Source organism: Haliotis rubra, unplaced genomic scaffold (genome assembly GCF_003918875.1).
Source record: "Haliotis rubra isolate DU_JTF1 unplaced genomic scaffold, ASM391887v1 Scf1653, whole genome shotgun sequence".
NCBI lineage: Eukaryota > Metazoa > Mollusca > Gastropoda > Lepetellida > Haliotidae > Haliotis > Haliotis rubra.
In genome coordinates this window covers 8,683-24,177 of record NW_025765618.1, presented here as the reverse complement: position 1 = coordinate 24,177, position 15,495 = coordinate 8,683, and the positions used below count along the sequence as shown (strand labels likewise).

Below are 15,495 nucleotides of genomic sequence, written 5' to 3'. Positions count from 1 at the left end.
CGCTTTAACCACTAGGCTACCCCACCGCCCCACAATAACAAGAGAGATGACAGTGTTTAAGGATAAATGGTTCACTCTCACTTAGCCAAAGGCCTTGTTAAGACAACAATGCACTATGGCTAGGTGAGAGATGCGAGCCAGGTAATTAGCAAGAGCCACTGAAACGTGAACCGTGGTTCAAGGGCTATAGTCTATATATACAATACGACAGGATTTAAGATGTATGCAAGTGTGTGTGCGTTTGTTTGTAATATCAAAATTCGGTTTAAACATATATATTTCTGATATATTGTTCAGAAACTGGATTGGCAAACAAGCAAAAAGCCTTTATCAATGCCTCTCCAGACAAAATAACAATTATGCGACTTTTATTTCATAACATTATTACAAAAGTACATGATATCATAAACAACATATACAATATACATGAATATAAAGATCCACACAGCACAAATACCTTTAGTACTGCAAAGGGCTAGATGAAAACTTAAATTGATTAAATCATCTTGAAGTGATAATAAAGTTATGTACTGATTTGATAATATCATGATTTATAGATCTAGGTAATTCTAAGTTACCATTTAGAGTGTCATTTAAGTTATATCCATGTTTCTTATTGCATCATAGTTGGGACATATAAAACTATAATTAAGGGTTTCCTCAAAGGCAGCACAATAAGTACATGATGAGTTATCGGATATAAATCTACATACTTTATGGGCATTTAAATCGCTGCATTCTAATCAGAGTCTGCAGTGGATTATTTGACAGAACTTGCTTGCGATGTTGATATCAAATATTTTTGTTGTTGGTGTAATGTAATTTATGTGATATGACTTTTACACTGACACATCACACACTCAGAGTGACATTATATGACTTTTACACTGACACATTACACACTCAGAGTGACATTATATGACTTTTACACTGACACATTACACACTCAGAGTGACATCATATGACTTTTACACTGACACATTACACACTCAGAGTGACAGTTTATTTGGTGTAATGTAATTTATGTTATGTGACGTTTACACTGACACATTACACACTTAGAGTGACATTTTATTTGCAACTTTGACTTTACTATTAATATTATAAGATAGTTATGAATAATTCAGTATACCGGAACCAGTTGTGTCTGTCTGTCCCAGGGGCATGCTAAACATGCCATTTGTTGTTTACTTTATACGTTTTATGTATTTTTCTACCGCAAGATACTATTTGCTTTAGAAAATATGCCTTCAATCTATACAGTTTGGTAGAACATGGTTTTCATCTTTTGCTTACACACATATGAGATGAATATTGCACTCGCCCACTGTCCCCTGCTTTGTATTGTTTATACTGCGTCATTACACAAGATAATGGGCTGATATATGCCAGTATCGAATGACAGTTGGGCTTTTGCATCTATTCTTGATGTTAGAAACCGACGCCGCTCTTGATAAGTTCTTGTGCTTTGTATATAGTATCCTCTATGTCTAGGGTTCCGTTTACTTTTAACAATATCAATCCTCCTGCTATGCTCTGGGGAATATCCACCCACACCCGCGACCTTTATCCACTCATCGTATTTGAACGTGCAAAAGAGTTTCTTAGAGGATAAGGTTGAATCCTAATAGTTGCAGAATATGGCAATAATGATATCATTTGCTTATGCGAAACTTGGTTACACCCCTGACATTTCAAACGACGAAATTATGATACCGGGTTTCCATCCACCGATTCGTAAAATAGGCCTACAAGGAGGAGGGTAGGGTAGCATACGTAAAAGATAATCAGTATTTTACTTATATGTTGCCGATCTTGATCTCCCAAACTTAGAGGCATGGTATGGATTGAGGTGGATTGTAAACAATAATAAATTGCTGATTGGTACATTCTGCAGAGCGGACCTCAGGAACTATTACTGGGATTTAACTGATTAATCATTCGCAAAAGCTGCGGATAAAAACACTAAAATGATTGTTGAAGGTGACTTTAACGCTAATATACTCAACAGATGCAATGGCAGAATTGAATACTTGCAATTGTTTTACAACCTAACACAACTTGTTGTTGAACCTACACGCGTAACAGATACCACTACTTATTTGCTTGATCTTATCTTTTACTTCTGTTTATAGCATTGTACATGAATCAGGTGTTCTCCAATATGCAGTGATCATAGTCCAGTATTTGTCTCCCCAAGTTTGGAAGGCCACGTCAGGAATATTATATGAATTGTATAATGATTATATCCACGCAGATTATGATGGCTTGAGTGATTGCATTGCTGCTACTGATTGAGGACATATATACTGACCACAGTGATATTGACACATCCTGTTTCACCATTTACTCAAAATTCATTACATTTGATACATTCAGCACATACACCATAAAGAGATTGTTGCTAGACTGGGGATTGTTCTTGGATGGAATGGCCACTTGCGTAAGCTAATGAGGAAAAGAAATCGTATGCATAAAATGCTAAAGAAATTTCACTGGTAGATTGGGAGCGCTTCAGAGTAGCACGAAATAAAGCCAACTCCGAAGTTAGGAAAGCTAAACGCGTATGAAATGAAACTAGATGATAGTATTAATTCTGGCTGGCTCTAAATCATGGTGGCGTTTAGTGAAAACATATATACAGCACACAATACAAATTCAAATAAACAGTCTCCTCCTATCTTGGACTAATGGAAGGTTCTTGATCACCCCAGTGATATTGCTGATGCATTTAATGATTACTTTACCCAACAAATCTAAGTTGAAGAACCTGAGAAGGAAACCTGCAGCTTACATGAGCCTGCAAATAAACTTAATGAGCTGCCTTTTGTCCAAAAAAGAGGTGCATGAGATTTATTAAACTTAAATACTACCAAAGCTAAAGGTCCAGATAATAATGGCAACATGCTTTTAAAAAATTAGCTGTATTCTCAGGCTCCCTATTACTACGTTGTTCAATTTATCCCTACTGTCTTCCTGTTTTCCTTGTCAATGGAAACAATCTGTTGTTGTTCCAATCTATAAAGGGTAAAGGTTCATGATTGCAATAATTATAGACCCATTGCCTTGATACATGTTCTCTTTCTAAGGCATTTGAAAAAATGTGTATTTAAGCATGTTTAATTTTTTCTCGGATATCGATATCAGTAGCCACCTCATTAATCGGGATTCAAACCTGAGATTCAACTGTTTATCAGTTAACTGAATTTATACCATGTGATTTCCAAAGACTTGGATGATGGAAAGGAAGTTCGTGCCATATCTGCGATATTAGCAAAGCATTTGATCGTGTTTTGGCACGAGGGCTTCTTATTAGTAAAACCAAAGTCAACAGGATGTTGGGTAATCTTTGGATTGCTCTTTGGGAGCTAACCTATTAATAGGAAACAAACTGCAGTAATTAATGGCTACATGTCAAATTATAAACCCGTTTTGAGCTGGAGTTCCTTAGGTCTCAATTTTAGGACCTCTCTGTTATTCCTCGTTTATATCAATGACTTCACTCACGGAAAAAACGAGTAATATTAACTTTTTTGTTGATGATACTCCTTTATATGTAATTATTGAAGACCCCGAATTCTCAACCGCTATAATTGAATAGTGACTTAGAACGTATAACAGACTGGGCTGATAAATGGCAAGTGAAATTTAGTCCCACCAAAACTGAAGCCATGTTATTTTCGACAAAATTAATTCTAGTCCTAAATTACCTCTTCGAATGAATGATGTTCTTATACCCGAAGTAAGTGATCATAAACACCTAGGACTGGTTTTTCAGGAAGATGGAAAATGGCAATCAAAACATATTGATTATCTTGTCCGTAAAGTGGCCCAGCTCGTTAATTAATTGATTGCTTAGTCTAAAATACAGGTTAAATCGAAGAACGCTTGAAATTATGTACAAATCTTTTATCTTACCCATATTTGACTACTGCGATAATTGTAACAAAAGAACAAGTAAAAATGCTAGAAAACCTACACCTACACTCTTCGAACAATATGTGGAGCAGTACGAGGAACCAGTCACGAAAAGCTTTACAGGGAAACGGGTTATTGCTCATTGTCTGACAGACGACATTACCATAAATTATGTATATATTACAAACTGGTCAATGGGCTGACTCCTAAATACCTATCATTATGGGTCCCACCTAGTATCTCCAGCATAACAGGATACAACCTTCGTAACTCCAACGACTTTCAGACAAATGCAGGGCGCTTATCCCAGTATAACCGATCTTTCCTGCCTTCTGTTGTTAAAGCATGGAATGCACTTGATATCAATATCAGAAATGTAGATTCCCTATCTAGGTTTAAACAATTGATTTCACAGACATTCAGATTTCTTCAAATTTTATATACATTGCTTGTTATGGTCATGACAATAATACAAGTGATCCTATCCAGAGTTAGGCTAGGTTGTAGTGATTTAAAAGCACACTTATTTGACAGATTCCTGATTGATGATCCCATCTTTGTTCATGTGGCCATAACAGAGAAGATGCTATCCATTTTTCTCTGTCATGTCCCCGCTATGCCCAGTTTAGGACTTGACAAATACTTTGTCCTTAACCACCCTAGCATATATACTATGCTTCATGGCAATGACGATTTATCTCCTTTAGACAATGAAACCTTTATAAAATCGGTTCAGAATTACATAACTGAAACTAACCGCTTTACGGAATTCAAGTAACAACCTATAAACATAAAATGCACTTGGTATCTTGCTCTTTATTTTCTTTTCTTTATTTTTATTTTGTTTTGATTCTTCATTAATGTCCTAATGTCTGCTCCATAGAATTAAGTCAAGATAATAACGAACTATATGCGGAGAAGCATTGACATAGGCCATATAGCCTGTTTGCTAATCCTATTTCCATTTTGTTATGTCGTGTATTATGAAAAATGTAAACATTAATGGAAATAAAATACTGTTTAAATCATTTGACAGAACTTGTTTGCGATGTTGATATCAAATCCAAATGAAGTATTACAATATGATGTAATCTAATTCTTGAATTCACTTGGTAATTGTATAAGTCTGAGTTCTTCAAGCAAAGAATCCCAAAGTTCAATAGTACGGGGTAAAAATGATTTAGCAGTTTAGTGATAGTTAATTTCTGATTTATTATGACTTGTTCCCCTTGTAGCCCCACATATTGTTCTAAGTGCATCTAGCTGTATTTTATCAAGCATTGATGCCTGGCTCACTGTACAATTATCTCACATACATCAAATAATGGCAGAATAAAGGATTTAAACATAACGAATAGTGTTTTTGTTGATAATCAGTATTTGTAACTCCTTAAACAATTTATCATTAGTGAAACTTTATAAAGTACGGATTTATCTGTGCAGTCCAATTTTATGTCTTTTGAACCAGAGGCCTAAAATGTTTGTGCTCGAATAATAATTACTTTGGCATAAATAATCTTGGACTAGTTAAAATCATTTTACTAATATCACTAATTGAGCATTTTACTGATATCCTCCAAAAGAATTCAAATTATACCATATCAATGTGTCTCACTTTAAATACAAATGTAACTAATATCACTAACAGAGAATTTCCTGAAACTCTCCAAAAGAATCTCAAATTATACCATATCAATGTGTCTCACTTAAATACAAATGCAACTAATATCACTAACAGAGAATTTCCTGAAATCCTCCAAAAGAATTCAAATTATACCATATCAATGTGTCTCACTTAAATACAAATGTGCCTAATATCACTAACAGAGAATTTCCTGACATCCTCCAAAGAATTCAAATTATACCATATCAATGTCCTCTTCTTAAATACAAATGTCAATATCACTAATTGACCTGAAATCCTCCAAAAAGAATTCAAATTTACCATATCAATGTGTCTCACTTAAATACAAATGTAACTAATATCACTAACAGAGCATTTCCTGAAATCCACCAAAAGAATTCAAATTATACCATATCAATGTGTCTCACTTAAATACAAATGTAACTAATATCACTAACAGAGCATTTCCTGAAATCCTCCAAAAGAATTCAAATTATACCATATGAATGCGTCTCACTTAAATACAAATGTAACTAATATCACTCCTCCAAAAAGTGCAAATAATACTACGATATCAATGTACAAGTATCTCATTTTAATACAAATTTCACTAATCTCACTAAATGGGCATTTTGTTGAAACAACTATGGCTCATCTTGATCAGGTGTTATGAAAACGGTGTCGGCCCGGAAAAGCGAAATTTCAATATTCCCTAATTCCGGTAAAGCGAAAATCAAAGTTGGCGAATTGCTATGAAAACATCGGATTACCGTACTTCAAAGATTAGCGCGCGACCCCAATACTCGTTCTGTGAGCCTCTTAACTGAGATGAAGTTTCAGTTGTTTCAAGTTTCAGCACGTACGTGACCCTACTTAACTATAGTTTTATTAATCCATGTAATGAATGATGATCATTGTTAAAAGAACCTTATTGTTCCTGGCCGAATTTGTCAAAGTTCCGTCAATTTTTTTCAAGTAAAATATCTACTCTTAAAATGTATCCAAGTTCATTTTAAGATTGTTTGTAAACACTTTAATTGATGTATCATTTAGTCATCTTGTTGTACATTTTGGATGTACTCCTTTGTTATGCTCATGTACCACCGATATCTGTTTTCCCGCGTGAGCGACCACATCTGTGAACTACCTGAGGGAAGTTGATCTGTATTATAAATTGTAACTATGTAATGCGAATAACGAATTGAGTGCCTTTGAATTAAGTGCTATGCCATTTTCTGTTTTTAAATAACAATGTCATGAATAAATATGTTTTTAAAATAAAACTCATTTGGACTTTAAACTTAAAATGTTTATGAATGCAGACTTGATTTCGTCATTAGATGGCTGGAATAATGTCGATGTGACGTAAAGCCCAACTCAACTCAATTCAACTCAACCTTTCTGGCACTCCACGACCAAGCATAAAAGTAGTAGTAGTCTCCTCAAAGGCAAGAAATCTCCACATTCCTATCGGTTGTTTGTTTAAATGTTTTGACTGCATGATCCTACCAATCATGTTATATGGTTGCGAGGTGTGGGGAAATTCAAATATAGACATTTTAGAAAATGTTCACAGGTTATTCATGAAATCTGTCCCGAAACCATGCAAGAGTACACCATCCTAAATGCTCTACGGAGAGACTGGACGAATTCCTATCTCTATATATTAAAAAGTGAATAATTTCAGTTTGGTTTAAACTTGCTACTAATGTACATCACAATAAAATGTCAGCTATAATACACAATATTTTATGACAAATGCTAGAAAATAATATTATGTCTGCTTCACGGTGGCTTCTAACGTTAAACGTGCATTTATTTATTTATTTATTAAATTTCTACCATGACTACGGTATCAGACGACGACTCACATTTCTTTGTTTTTCTTGTGTATTGAGAGTCCCGGGAACGCTAAATTCAGTGTTCACTGTAGCTTGACCTTTCCCGCGAAAGCGACAACATAAATTGAGGAGGTTTGGTCCAGATTTCGCTTTCCGGGCCATAACCATCAAAACACTAACCCCAGTCAGCCAAATCCCACTTCATTATGTGGGAGGAGACCTGTTTTGACAGGATTCAATAACTGAGAGGACACCGATAACATAGTTGTACACCTCCAACCCCCGGATGATTGTTATTGGTTATCTCATTACACAGCCGTAAGCCTCGCCAGTTTGTCAATTCTAGACCCGAAGTCACGCAATTTGGGGTACCCATTATCTGATATACACCCTGTGGGTCCGTTATCTAATATACACCCTGTGGGCTACCCGTTATCTAATATACACCCCGTGGGTACCTGTTATAATATACAATCCCGTGGGACCTGTTATCTATCATACACCCCGTGGGTACCGTTATCTAATATACAATCCCATCTTTCATGCTCACATTACAGTGTCACAATGTTCGCTTGAAAATGCGTTTTAACTACATACTGAATTGATATCAACACTAGGCCTACAAGTTGCTCAGTCGTTGCATAATCTCTCGCAGGGCTGTTATTGTGAGTTCTTTATCAGTAATCTAGATTGTATTTCCTGAACGTCTGCAGTTCGTAGAATGTATAATGAGACGCCAGTGTAGGGCGAGTAGACAGCGCAGCTTGAGAAGGACAAGCCAACTTAAAGACAGCATGACACGCGAGCGATGTCAGTCAGTAGGTCACTGGGCTCATATCAGTGACAACAGCGTTCACTGGAGTTGTACTTCACCAAATAAACTAATGCTTAGTCTCTGAATATACATATTTTGATAGAAAGTTACATTTGGCATTCAATTGAAAAGGAGCACCAGAGGGAAGAGCTTCATTTAGAGGTTTAGTACTGCAGAAAGGGCTTGGCTAGAAGGAAAATAATGCAGTTCAGGGACTGTGAGACAGAGATAACCACCAAGTTCTACCGATTCATGCCACCAGATCATGATGGCAGTCAACCAGATCACACCGGGATGTTCCCAATGTGCCTACAGTTCATTCTGCCTACAGTCTTATGGAAACAACGTTATGGTTTAGCCTGGTTCACACACATTACCAGTAATGAACTACATGTCACGTCATCACTTCCCACTTCAAACTCAAACTTGGGTGTCCAGATTTAACAATTTTAGCATTCATGGCTTCAGTAAAGCTCCAGGAAGTTGTAAAGTGGACATTTAAAAAAGAATACACAGCCACCGCGTGACCGCGAATTTTAATGTTTTTGTCACATACTTACATCTAAATATTAACTATTTCATAAGGGTTCATAAACGCTAGCTCCATTTCTGGTGTCCCCGCCGTGATGTTGCTGGAATATTAAAAGTGGCGTGTAAAATCAAAACCAGTCAGTCAGTCATAAACGCTAGCTATAATATAGTTGAAATCTTTCTGTGTGCTCTGCTAATATATAAAACTATATTTAATTTTTAACGCAAATATAATGGTATTCAGGGGTTGATACACAGGAGCATTTAACATGAATATAACAGATAAATATATATTATCTGACCAGATACATCTATTTCTATCATGTTTCAATTGTACTGCAAACACTCCACTATATATAATACTGTATATCTACACAAGAGGCGACAATAATACCGGTTCATCATGCCTGTGTAATTAACCAAAGTGTCAACGACCAATAAAATAAACGATACATGAAAACATTCTGGAAATGCGCATCTGAAACACTGGATGAATAATAAAAGCCGGTAAAACATCACTGCAGGCCATTGGTGACCATTCGTGTTATTCCGGGGCGGTGGGTAGCCTAGTGGTTAAAGCGTTGGCCTCGTCACGCTGAAGACCCGTTCCAGTCCCCACATGGGCACAATGTTGTTAAGCCCATTTCTGGTGTCCCCCGCCGTGATGATGCTGGAATAATGCTCAAAGGCGTAAACTAAACTCAGTCAGTCAGTCAGTATATATTCTTTTATACTGTATTTCTTATCATTTCTTAAATACATGAATTATAATTTATGATCTATTATATTATATTTCTGTAAACAATCCCTTCTAATTTTCCTTACAATATATCGTAGCTGTGTAAACTGATTTCCTCATTACCTTCGATAAAAATCATTCCTTTTATTTTTCCTTCCAAGCCTTTTACATTATACCCCTTCTAAATCACATATCAGCAATCTTACTAAATATTAACAAATGATCAACGTCCTTAGAAAGGTTACATTTGCTTAAATGTAATTTAAATTTTCCATCAGCCTTTCATACCCAAACACACATAACCCCAAAGTTGATTATTTGTTCAAATATTGTTAATTGAGACAGAGCGATAGGCAGTTCAATTCCCTCTAAAATTCAGCTCAAATTCGAAAGGTTTGTATTTGCTCGCCCTGTTAGCCTTATCCTGGAATGAGACTGTAGGGCTAGGTGCTTTACCACTAAAGCGGCTTAGCTACAACTAAGGTCGCTAGAGTTACTTCCCTTAGGGAAAGCTTGCCTGCTGTCATTCGTCACCACTCGCCCCTTTCCGTGCAGTTCCTAAAATGCTGGAAACGCAGGTACAATCTCCATGAAAAGCCCGCAAGATCGTCAGAAATACACTCAGTTGGACCCATGAGAGGCGTTATGTCAACAAACGCACGTGCGTGTTTTTGAATCTCTCACCGTCAATCGCATGTTGCTTAATAAAAGCTTCTTAATAGTTAGCAAAATCCTGTTGGCTACGTTCTTTGTACTTTCAGTATGACGATATATATTTTTCATGATTTTTTAAATAATGACATGATGCCATAAACGATTTAAGTATTTGGGATTATTTTTATCAAAGCACAACAGTAATTACGCGCGTTCTGATTGGTTTGTCGTATTTTCACACATAACAAGCCATTCGTGACCAACTCGTGTTATTCCGGGACAAGCCGAATAGCGACTCGTGCCCCTCTACAAGGATTTCATATTGGCGCATGAACATCAGAACTACTTTAAACAGGAACGATAACTTTATTCCTTGTTTGATTCCAATGGTACTTTAATATCACCGAAGTAATCATACATTGTATTGTTGTTTATGTTTTAAAGAATTAAACCTTTTCGATACAACTAAAAGAAGGAGAAAACTTATATATTATTTGTTACAGACTTATTCTGACGTAATTATTACCAGATGTTCACCTTATATTTCCAATTATATTTTTAAATAGGGTTTGATAATCGCAATGGGATTTATTTTATTAAATATGTTAATAAATTTTATAAAAGCTACATTAAACCCCAAAGCAGAAACTCAAAATGACTTTAATTTTTTTCTCAAACTCAACATTCGTGTAACCTTGCTGTCATACCCAAAGTGGAATTTTAAAATGAATTCGCTGAACAATATATGAATTACCAAAACAAAAAGGGTCAGACTAAAATATTCCCAGACATGTGAAATATATGCCCAACGTTAAAGGTTAAAGTTGATTAGTTACATGCAGAAATATGTATAATATTACTGTTTTGAAACTCGTAACGATTTATATTTACATTTCCTAAAACTGTTGGAAGCGTACGTACAATCTCCATAGCAAGCCCGCAAGATCGTCAGAAATACCCTCAGTGGAACCCATGAGAGCCGTTATGTCAACAAACGCACGTGCGGGTATATGAATCTCACGCATGCATTCTTATCATAAACTTCTTCATAATAGGCAGCAAAATCCTGTTAGCTAAGTTCTTTGTACTTTCAATATGACGATATATATTTTTCATCTTTTTTAAACAATGCCATAATGCCATAAACGATTTAAGTACTAGGGATTATTTTTACCAAAGCACCGCAGTCTGATTGGTTTTGTCGTATTTTCGCACATAACAAGCATCGATAGGGGAGACGAGTCTACTTGAAGGTTACGAAGGTTACGGAAAGAGGCAAGGGGTGACGAATGGGGACGAGTCTTCTTGGAGGTTACGGAAAGGGCGAGTGGTGACGAATGGATGTCGAAATGTTCACACGAGTGGGTATGCTCAAGATTAAACCTTGGCCCTCAGCGAATATTGTTGTAGCTGAGAAGAGATAACTCCACAGAGACCGGATGTAAAGCTGCTAAAGACACATGTATTATCCTTGTTCTGGTAGGCTTCAACCATTTGCTCTACTAACTGAGATTCGATAGTGGTGACAAAAATCTGTGCTTCTTCAAAATTTCAAAGACAGGAACCATTTTTCTCCCATTAAAATATCATGTAACAGTGATTCAATATTTGTCTGTTCATCTGCCAAAACTACAATATATTCTGACACAGTTGGCGTCAGTGTTGTTGGTGTGTCAGCCCTCCTGCCCGTACTTGTCCTCCCCGATCTGGTTTCGTCTGTCTTCATACATCTGTCTACGGGATACACGTCTGTCGCACTAGTATGGCTGTAGAAACGTTCTTCTAGTGGACGGTGACACTGCGTACACTCTCGACCTTTGTGTGAGCCGAGATGTTTGCTGAGAGCAAACACTTGTAGTGTCACACCAGTTACATGTATCATGTCTAGCCACCGCTACGTTGTTTGCTGAAGTTTGTGGTTGTGGACAACAGCTGAGACCCGGCTCATCGTGTTTTATACAGACAGAAAGTACATTGTGTTGATCCACAACAAACAACGAACCCGAAATGGCAGCACCATGGCCAGAGGGAAGACATCAGGAGAAAGGTAATTCTGTGCAACACAGTATGCCTAGTACTATCAAATGACCCATATATGTATTAAATGCATTGATGAAAACTGTCTTAATCAGCATATGAACTGCAAAAGAAGAAAAGGAACAGTCATCTAACCGTAGGGAAAAGGACAGGTAATATTCGGGGAATATTACTTCCTGAAAAGCCACAATACTCGCATGGCTTACCTTGTACATGATATATTGCAGCAGGTGTATGTACGGCTATGTTACCGACGAAGGAGAAGAGCTGCTGAAGCTCTTACCATTCAATATTCGGGGCTGTGGGTGTTGGGAATATGTTCAGAAAACCTTTCTCTTCTGTCCAATAAACATCTTTTTTGGTTATATGTTATGATAGTGTTTCCTTCATTTTCGGGAAACGAATATTCAAAATAAGTAGGTTTGGTTTGGTTGTTGTTTAACGCCGCATTCAGCAATGTTCCAGCTGTATGGCGGCGGTTTAAAATAAGTAAAATACTCACTCACTCTCACACAGAAAATCAAATGGTCACCTGAACTCTGTATTTTTTCTATTACCACACGGTAATGACCAACTCAGATTACCAAGTACAGACAACTCAGCTACATGGAGATATATGCCGTACCTGAAGTCAATCACTAGATTGTGTCTGGTCGAAATTCCACACAACATGGGACACGCAAGGAAAATCAAACAGACAGAAAAGGACCTCAAGAACCCTACAAGATGTTGCAAATCGAGATGGAATGTCTTTACACAACATCCAAAGAAACAAAACAAATCGGAGATAAACGGAACCGAAAGGCCAGGGTTCTATTCAATAGTACAATTTTTTCTGCGGTGTCCTCTGTGATTTCATAACAGTGGATGTTGAAAGAGGACACATCACTACAAACTGAGTTGCTGCTCCTGTTGATGGAGTTTAAGACCCTAAAATGTTATATACTCATGTCTTCAGATTCAACATAAAGTGTCCATGCACTTAAATACGCTGTATGACACACTGAATGAGATATCTATCTATCCTGAACGTGTCACTGTAACAAAAAGCAGTAGAGTCCTGAAGGTTAGCATTTAGATGGAGGATCATTTTTGATTTGCTAAATTCGTACACGTCTGTTAATCACTTCTATTTTTCACCTTATACAGATACGTCTTGCTAAATATATGATTCATTTCAGATCATCTTGAAGCACTACTTGCGATGGTTGAAAATCACTGTTCTAGCACGTATTCCGATACACAACGAGGAGGGTTCTATGAATATACAACTTCTTTAATATAATATGAGCGACGTTTCTGTGTAGCTACTAACACCGTTATCAAGCAAATGGTGTACAATATTAGAGACAAAGGTATATATACATAGTAAAGTTGAACAACAAAGTGATTGATGTTTGCCCTATTAATGAGGTTGATGTACAAGGTGTTTATACAGGAAGGCAATTGCTACACAAACAGAGTAAGCTATTGGGGGATTATTGGGAGGAAGCCAGGAAGCCAAAGATATAACAGACCGGAGAATAATGGGATTAAGATTGCTTGGTGATGAGTTGGTTGTAGGCAGTGGGGATGTAACATCCTTGGTCTCTGTTCATGGCCGGTTGGAGTCTTTTCATGTGAATGGCTTCTAGTAGCTTTCTGATCTTGTAGTGGGTGTGATTACTGGTGCGTACATTGATGCTTTTCCATAGGATGTTGTGGTCTGGGTGATCTTGGGTGTGGTCAGAGATGGCGGATTTGGAGTCTTTCTTCTTCACACAGGATTGATGTTATTTGATTCTTACAGGAATCATATTATATTAAATAAGATGTACATCCATAAAACTCTCCTCGTTGTTCATCACACCAACTTTTAAATGCCACTCAAACAAGTTATTCCGATACAGTCAACTGTCTTATTAACTAAATTATGTTCGACACACTGTACGAACCAAATGGTATAAACTGAAATGTCAGTATCTGTTAACACACCTATCCTGAAACATTTCACTTTCTGCAGGTTAACAAAACAAGTTGGTTGATGAAACACACTGGTTGATTTCTTTCAATAGTTACAATAATTACAGATACTTATTGCTATAAATATCATTCATTACAGATCATCTTCAAGCACTACATACGAAGGCTAAAAGGCACTGTTCCAACCGGCCTTCCGATAGAGTCAACGGCCTTTACCGCAATAAACCTGCTGAATATTTCAAGCAACTTGTAAATAAAACCATGTTGCCACGAAGGAAGGACAACGGCGGGGATCCACGCTGTCCCATAAACTGAAAGGTGTGTTCTTCGGGGTGACTCTTTGGAACGGAGGGCTACCAACCATATCACCATACGGAAACACCAGAGTGGTGGTTTCCCTGAAAAGACTCTTTGATGACTCTGCCAGGCTGTACTTCGCCGATTTCTACTGTATGTCAAGTCGAAGCGATAATCACTACATCACATTGGTCCTTACAAAGAAGGCTACGAAATCTGACCGCTTCTGTCAGAAGCATCTAATTCGTTTGAAAAACGTAAGAACGTGTTTCTGAGGAAGAAAGAACGCACCTACAAAACTCTCCAGCAGGCCAACGTGTGGGTTGAAGTCTTCTATACAGATGAAGTGGATATATCGGGGCTGAAGCGGTATCGAACTGAGGTGATCGGGAGGGCAGAAGCATCTCAGGAGGCATACCTAAAACATCTGGTTGTGAAATATGCAATGTTTGACTGATGACTGAGTTTAGTTTTACGCCGCTTTGAGCAATTTTCCAGCAATATCACGTACCTGTATGTTGTGCCCATTTAGCAAAATGGTCTTTTGTATGTATTTAGCAAAATGTTTTTGGAAATGGTCGTCCCGATCATTGTCTCTGCTGTGACATTGAATCACTGACAAGACTATATCGATGTCTATGTTTATTTCAACTCAAAGGAAACAAATGTAACATATGTTATATTTGGGATTACACTTTCTTAAAGTACAGATTCTGTTACTTTTGGGGTTGAGTCCCATCCGTGATTCGAACCACACCCTCAAAGTCAAGTACCTTATCGCCAGCACACAAAGTCAGCCACCTAACCCGCTCAGCCACCGCTGAGTTGATACTGGGAGGGCATATCTTTTGAAAATCGTCATGCAGGTCGTTGTCTCTGCTGTGCCATTGGATCACCGACATGACACTATCAGTGGCTGTTTGTATATAAATCTAAGGAAACAAAGAGGCTGTGTTTGGTTGATACCGGTGGGGTGGGGCATATTGACCCTTTTCGTGAATACCTGGTGTCATCACGTATTTTCATTGATTCATTCGTGTAATTTTCACCGCTATTTGCACTTAATGGATAATTAAAT

General features: G+C 37.3%; 1 long non-coding RNA gene across 2 annotated transcripts; it reads left to right on the top strand.

Moving 5' to 3' along the window:
- Positions 1–11,443: 11,443 nt before the first annotated feature.
- Positions 11,444–14,624, top strand: LOC124272045. Of its 2 annotated transcripts, none has more exons than XR_006897225.1 (2): positions 11,444–11,600; positions 14,260–14,624. It is a non-coding gene; the product is annotated as an uncharacterized LOC124272045 (long non-coding RNA). The 2 variants fall into 2 exon arrangements; XR_006897224.1 differs by lacking the exon at positions 11,444–11,600 and adding an exon at positions 11,607–12,168.
- Positions 14,625–15,495: the final 871 nt, after the last annotated feature.